The sequence below is a fragment of the Zalophus californianus genome, chromosome 8 (assembly GCF_009762305.2).
Source record: "Zalophus californianus isolate mZalCal1 chromosome 8, mZalCal1.pri.v2, whole genome shotgun sequence".
In the NCBI taxonomy this organism is placed as follows: Eukaryota; Metazoa; Chordata; class Mammalia; order Carnivora; family Otariidae; genus Zalophus; species Zalophus californianus.
The window spans coordinates 111,443,309-111,449,313 of NC_045602.1; the positions used below are offsets into that span (position 1 = coordinate 111,443,309).

Genomic DNA, 6,005 nt, shown 5'->3' on the forward strand with positions numbered 1-6,005 from the left:
TCAGATCAAATATCCAGAATCCCTTGGTAGATCTGTCCTCCTACTGGTGCCCAGGCCACTCCCAAGGAATATAAGAACTGGAGGCTTTTGAGAGGCAGCATGCTGAGTGCAGTGCCCTGGCTTTCCAGGTGGACAGACGGGTTTATATCCCAGCTCTACTACTACTTACTGGCTGTGCAAACTTAGGCAAGTGACTGCACTCCTCTGAGCTCATCTGTAAAGGGGACCTAATGGTTTCTACATCATAGAGTGGTTGTGAGGGGTACTGTGGTGGTTTAGGAGACGTGCCTAACACCTGGTGGAAACTGGATGTATGGTGGCTGTGACAAGATTTGGGTGATTGGAGATGGAGGGTTCTTCTCTTCTTCATTTGGGCAAAACCATTTCCGACCATTTAACTCTTGTTTGACTGGTGGCAGAAGTCAGGGCGTGCTCCTGGTGTGGGACGTTGTCTCCAATTCCAGTTCATCAGATCCACTGTTGGCATTGGCCTGCGTCTCTTGGCTAGGAGAAGAACAACTGCTTTCTCCCCATTGTTACCCAAGAGCTCTCCTCAACTAGGAAAATAGACACCTTCTTCCATCTGTCCTGCCCCTCCATTTTTAACCATTTAAAAGTGTGCAGTTCAGCGGCCTTAAGTACATTCATTATGTTGTACGTCCATCACTGCTGTCTATTTCCAGAATGTTTTCATCACTCTAAACAAAAACTTTGTGCCCTTTAAGCAATAACGTGCCCCTTGGTGATCTCTGTTTCCCTTTCTGTCTCTGTGAGTTTGCCTACTCCAGGTGCCTCACAGAAGCAGTGAACTGGGGACGAGTCAGCGGAGAGCGGGTCCTGCACGTAAGGAAAGTGGAGCTTCTTCCAAGCCAAAGGAAACCATTGGAGTGTTTTAAACAAGGGTATAGCACAATCAGAGGTACATTTTTATTTTTATTATTTTTTAATTTTTTTTAAAGGTTTTGTCTATTTGAGAGAGAGTGCACACACATACACAAATGGGGACAGAGGGAGAAGGAGAAGCAGACTCCTTGCTGAGCAGGGAGCCCAACAGGAGGCTCAATCCGAGGACTCCGAGATCATGACCTGAGCCAAAGGCAGATGCTTAATGGACTGAGTCACCCAGGTGCCCCTGTAGGTACATTTTTAAAACAATCTCTCTGGCTGCAGATGAGACAGTAGTAGGTAGGGGTAGGGGTGGAAGCAGCAGCCAGGGGGAGAAGTAGTGGGGGCCGGCCCAGGGCGCCAGAGCCATGGCCGTGAAGACCTCTGATGAATGGGATGTGGGGCGAGAGAAAGAGGGGAGTCAAGCATGAGTCCTCTGGAGGATAACATCCTCCTCTACTCTCCTTGCCTCTTGGTCTTTGCCTGAGCTGTTCCCTCTGTCTGGATGTCCTCTCCTCCCCTTTGCCTGGACAACTCCTACTCGTGATCATTTCTCACTTAGCTCTCCTGTCCTCCAGGAAACCTTCCCCTCCTCCCTTCCTGCCCCCACCCCACCCCTGGCTGGGCTGGGAGCCCCTCTTCCGTGTCCCCATGGAACTCCAGGTCCCCTCCCAGCCGGGTCCTCGTCACACTGCTGGGCACTTCCTGCCCCTCCATCGCCCCCCACCCGGGACCATGAGCCCAAAGAGACAAAGTTGGGTGTGGCATACTTCCTCCCAGGGCCAAGCACAGAATGGCACACGGTGACATTTAGATACGAAAGTAGGAGAGACAGGGAGGGGGAGAGGGGGAGATAGAGACGGAGAGGTTGAGCAGGGGGACCCTTCTGACTTCCTGGTCCCGGATCCCGTGGCAGCCCGGCGCAGACAGGACTCCGGCAGCGCATGCGTAGAGTGGCACGAAAGCAGCCGGGGACCGGAAGCCAGCTGGAGACAGGCACTGAATCCCACCCAAATGCTCCGGAGTGATCCAGGTCAGCTGCCCCTACGTTCCCAGTGCAACAGGTGAAGAGAGAAAATACACAGGGCTTTGAGATGAGACAGAAGCAGGGCGGAGAGACGCTGGGAGGCAGTAGGACCCGTGCCTGGGGCACACACCCGGGACCCTGCGGCCTGGTTTCAGGCTGTGCTCTGCCACGTGCCCCCCCCCCCCGCCCCCGGCAAGGCTCCGTGCCAACGGCTTACCCTCTCCCAGCCTCTGTTCCCGATCTGTAAAGTGGGGGTATGGCGTGCAGTTGATTGCAGGGGTATTGGGAAAATCTGGCGTGGTGCTAACTGAACGGTTTGCCCCAGGGCCTGGCACGGGGGCAAGGCCTTAAGAAAATGCTGGCTCTGCTTGCTAGTCCTCTGCCAAGTTCTTCCTTGTTCCTTCCTAACAGAATGATTCAAGGGCTGGTTGTTGCAAATATTTTCTTCTCTCCAGTGTTTGCTTTTGGCCCACTTCGAGATCCGAATTAGAGCCTCGTCATGCAGGGAAGGGAGCATGACAGAACTTTGGAATTAGTCCCCACGTCTGCGTGGAGCAGTGTTGTCCGCCTCTCTTCGGATGACTCAGGAGCCCGGAGAGGCGAGGGACCCATCATCTGCCACACAGTGAATAAGTAGGAACATCGGGGATTGAGCCCAAGCGAGCCTGCGATTCCATGGGTCCCCACCCCACGTGCCACTGCCCATGGGGCTGAGGCGTGACCCCGAGCATCACTGAGCCTGGGAGAGGGGTGAGCTTTACAACAAGCTTCTCTAGGACGGTGGGAGAAAGCTGTTCCTGGCCTTGTCCTGCGCATGCGCGTAAAGGACGTCGCAGAAGGAAAGGAAAAGCAGATGAGTAAACTGTTTGTTTTCGAGGCTCGCAATAGGCTCCAGGGGTGAAGGATGCCAAACCCTGATGGTGTGAATCGGGATTATCCGCAGTGTCTCTGTCCTGGCTGTCCTTACCCCTCTTTATGATGAACAATGGTCAAGAGAGGCCCCTACTCCTCTATTCGGGTGCCCTGCTGACTCCCAGGAATGGGAGCTGTTGTACCCCATCTCTTAGAGCCTGTCTATCCCAAGGTTATTACCAAGAGCTGACGGAGGTAGAGGTGGGGAGGCTGAGCACGAGGTGAAGAATAAGGAGGCTGGAGAGAGACTGGGGATGAAGTTGGGCTTAGGGAAGAAGAAGCAGCTGCAGCCCCAGGCTCCCAGACTCCCGGCGTGGCATTGAGTCGGCTCCACCGAAGTCCTCTGGGTCCCCTGGCCGGAAGCCAGCCTGACGTGTGGCCGAGCGCTCACTGAGCCTGGGCTGTGGCCATCGGACACTGGGGATGGGGCTTCCACACTGACATCCAACGTCCTTTGCACCTGCCTATCAGACCCCACATGCTGCCTGAGAACACGGACAAGGAAGAGAAGAAAGGCAAATTCAGATCCCGGAGAGTCCTCTCTGAAAGGGAGGAGGTAGATGTCATCTCCAGGCTGGAGGGGAGTGGGGGGGAGTTGAGCTCTGGGGCCCAAAGGACTGGGCTCAACTCCTCCTCCCTCCCTGTGTGGCTGGGGCGTCCATGCACACGTCTGCTGGTTGTGACGATACAGCGCAACATGAGGAAGTGTGTGGAACGTAGTAGGTGCCCAGCAGACAGCTCCTTCCATCTTCCTCCTCGTAATGAATCAGGTGCGGGGAGAGGACCAGCGCCTGGAGAACGGAGAACGCTGCTGCGTCAGAGCGGGAACGATGGCATTAATCACAAGGACAGATGGTGATGGAGCACTCATTAAGTGTTGGCTGCGTTAAGTGATGCCGCCCACACCCTCTGTTTTACCCCCCACAAGAGCCCGACGAGCTGGAGACTGTTATCCCCATTTTACAGATAAGCAAACTGAAGCTGAAGTTGGAAACTTGTCTAAGGTCTCTCCACCTGTGAGCTGGCAGAGCCGGGAAGCAAACCCACATCTCCAATATTCTGAACTACAGCCCTGTCCTACGTTGGACAGGGGTGGGGGGATGGCGTGGAGAGAGACAGCCCCAGAGAGGGCAGCCCTGGGCCCCCACCCCTCAGCATTGCCAGATTGGAGGCTTCACACCCAGGAGGGCTGAGGGAGTGAGCGGGGGACTCTGGGGTCAGACAAGCCTGCATCTGTTCCTAGCTAGCTTGATGACTTAATTTGCTGTCTGTCTTCGGGGACGTTTCTCAGCTCTGAAACCTCTTTTTTCTCATCTGCAAGATGGGGATAATATTCACTACCTGACCGACGGCTTTGGCTGAGCGCCTGGCCCAGCATCGGTGCCCAGGGAATGGGCAGTCCCTGCCAGGCTTCTGAAACAGACGTGCCTCCTCCCCGCCCCGCAACAAACTGCCTGTCTGCTGTTGACTGAGAGGAGAAGCATGTTCTTTTCCAAACCCAGAGACCCCCCCCCCCCACCTTCAAGTTGCTGCTGGCATGGGCCGAGGGCTCCCAGGAGGTAGGGATGCCCCCCACCCGGGATGCAGGCAAAGGCACATCGGAGCCCATATTTTGAGGGGGATTTCATGGTATTCATTTTGTGTTGCCACCAGAGAAAAGTAAACTGCAGCTCCTGGCTGCCGGGGAAGGGCTGAGCTCCTGCCAGGGCTGGCTGTGCCTGGCACCAGCCCAGGCATGTACCAGAGTCGGCAGTGGGTGCAGGCAAGTGTGCACACAAAAGCGTTCCGGCACACGCATGAGCAGCCACACATGGAGCCGCCACATCACACGGCACCGGCTCCGGCCGCCCTCCCCTTCTCGTCGCTTCCCTCATCGGGGGGCTCTCTGCTTCTTCTGCTGTCTCTAGATCCCTGTAGGTTCGGAGCCTGTCCTCTTTCCCAGTTTCCTTCTCTCTCTTCCTCTGACTCTCCCTGCGTTTCTCCCGTCTCTCTGGGTGGCCCCATCTCTGGCACCCCGCGTCTCTCCGTTTTTCCAACTCTTTCTCGTCTGTGTCACACCCTATCTCTCTGACAGTGTCTCCTTCTCTTTCCGATTCTCTGAATCTTCTGTTTCGCTGCTTCTCTCTCTGTGTCCCCATCTGTCTCCAGATCTGTCTGACTCCCTCTCTCTCTGTGTCTCCATCTGTCTCTGTATCTCTCTGTCTGCCTGTCTCTTTCTGTGTCTCTTTTTCCAACTCTTTCTGTCTCTGTCCTTCCCTACCTCCCTCTCTCTCTCTCTTTTTTTCTGTGACACTCTCCTGGAAACGCATCAAAGACTGAAGTGGCCGGATTTCAAGTGACAAACAGCACTACACCCAGGATCCAGCCCCCTCCCTGCACGGCTGGCTTCCTCCTCCACATCCCCTGTCACGAAGAGAAGCCTATTGTGTGGGGCCCGGGGAGTTGGAGTTGAAGGGCCCGGGGGTCTGCTCCTTTGACTGCTCTGAGCTGCTTCCCCATTGGCTCCCAGCAGCCGGTGCTCAGCAAGGGCTGAGCGACACGGGGAGGCTCTAGTCCATAAAAGGGGGGGCGAGGCACCAGAACTGCCATTCTAAGGGGCTTTGGTGGTGCTCACAGCTGCCTTGTTGGCACCTCCTTCCGAGCCAGAGTCAGGGAGACCCCTGCCTGAATCCTGACCCAGCCACCTGCTACCACCCTCCGACCTGCTCAGCCAGAAGCTACCCAGGGACAAAGAAGAGCACAGGTAATATCCGTAAGGGCACGGGAATCTCTCTTTTGATTTTATCTGTTTTTCCTGGTCCTCTGGACCCGGGGGTGGTAGGAGCTCGGGCTGGGGGATTTCAGGTCTGGGTCTGATAATCCGGCAGATAGAGTCACAGTTATGAGGCTAGTTTACAAATGCCAGATCTGTCTGTGTGAGACGGACAGTTCTTTGGAATCCCCCCTTGGCGCAGCCCCGGCTTAAATAGGTGGAAGGTTCTTCTCCCCCAAGAGGACCACCCCTCGGTTTTAGCTCCAGGGTCTTCTCCTTCCCCAGCAGTTGGCACACACGGTTCCCACGTGAAGATGGGATACCCTGGGTGGAAGAAGTGAGCTGAGCCACTCAGGGTGGTTTTAAAGGTCAGTGATTCTCACCAGACTTAGAGAACAAGGTCTGGGGGAACGTTAATGAGATTTGGGG

The 6,005-nt window shown here is 55.5% G+C and overlaps 1 protein-coding gene across 6 annotated transcripts in view; it reads left to right on the forward strand.

Annotated features, from left to right (window-relative positions):
- The first annotated feature begins 818 nt into the window (after window positions 1-818).
- Window positions 819-6,005, forward strand: part of PDYN (prodynorphin) — an 18,882-nt gene continuing 13,695 nt past the window's right edge. For 2 of the 6 annotated variants that reach the window (XM_027624239.1, XM_027624238.1), the window contains exon 1: window positions 4,761-5,567. The gene's annotated coding sequence lies outside the window, so the exon portion shown is untranslated. Of the gene's footprint in view, window positions 920-1,801; window positions 1,919-1,982; window positions 4,384-4,759; window positions 5,568-6,005 lie in introns of those variants that run through there. The other 4 variants (XM_027624240.2, XM_027624243.1, XM_035728727.1 and 1 more) reach the window with 4 other exon arrangements.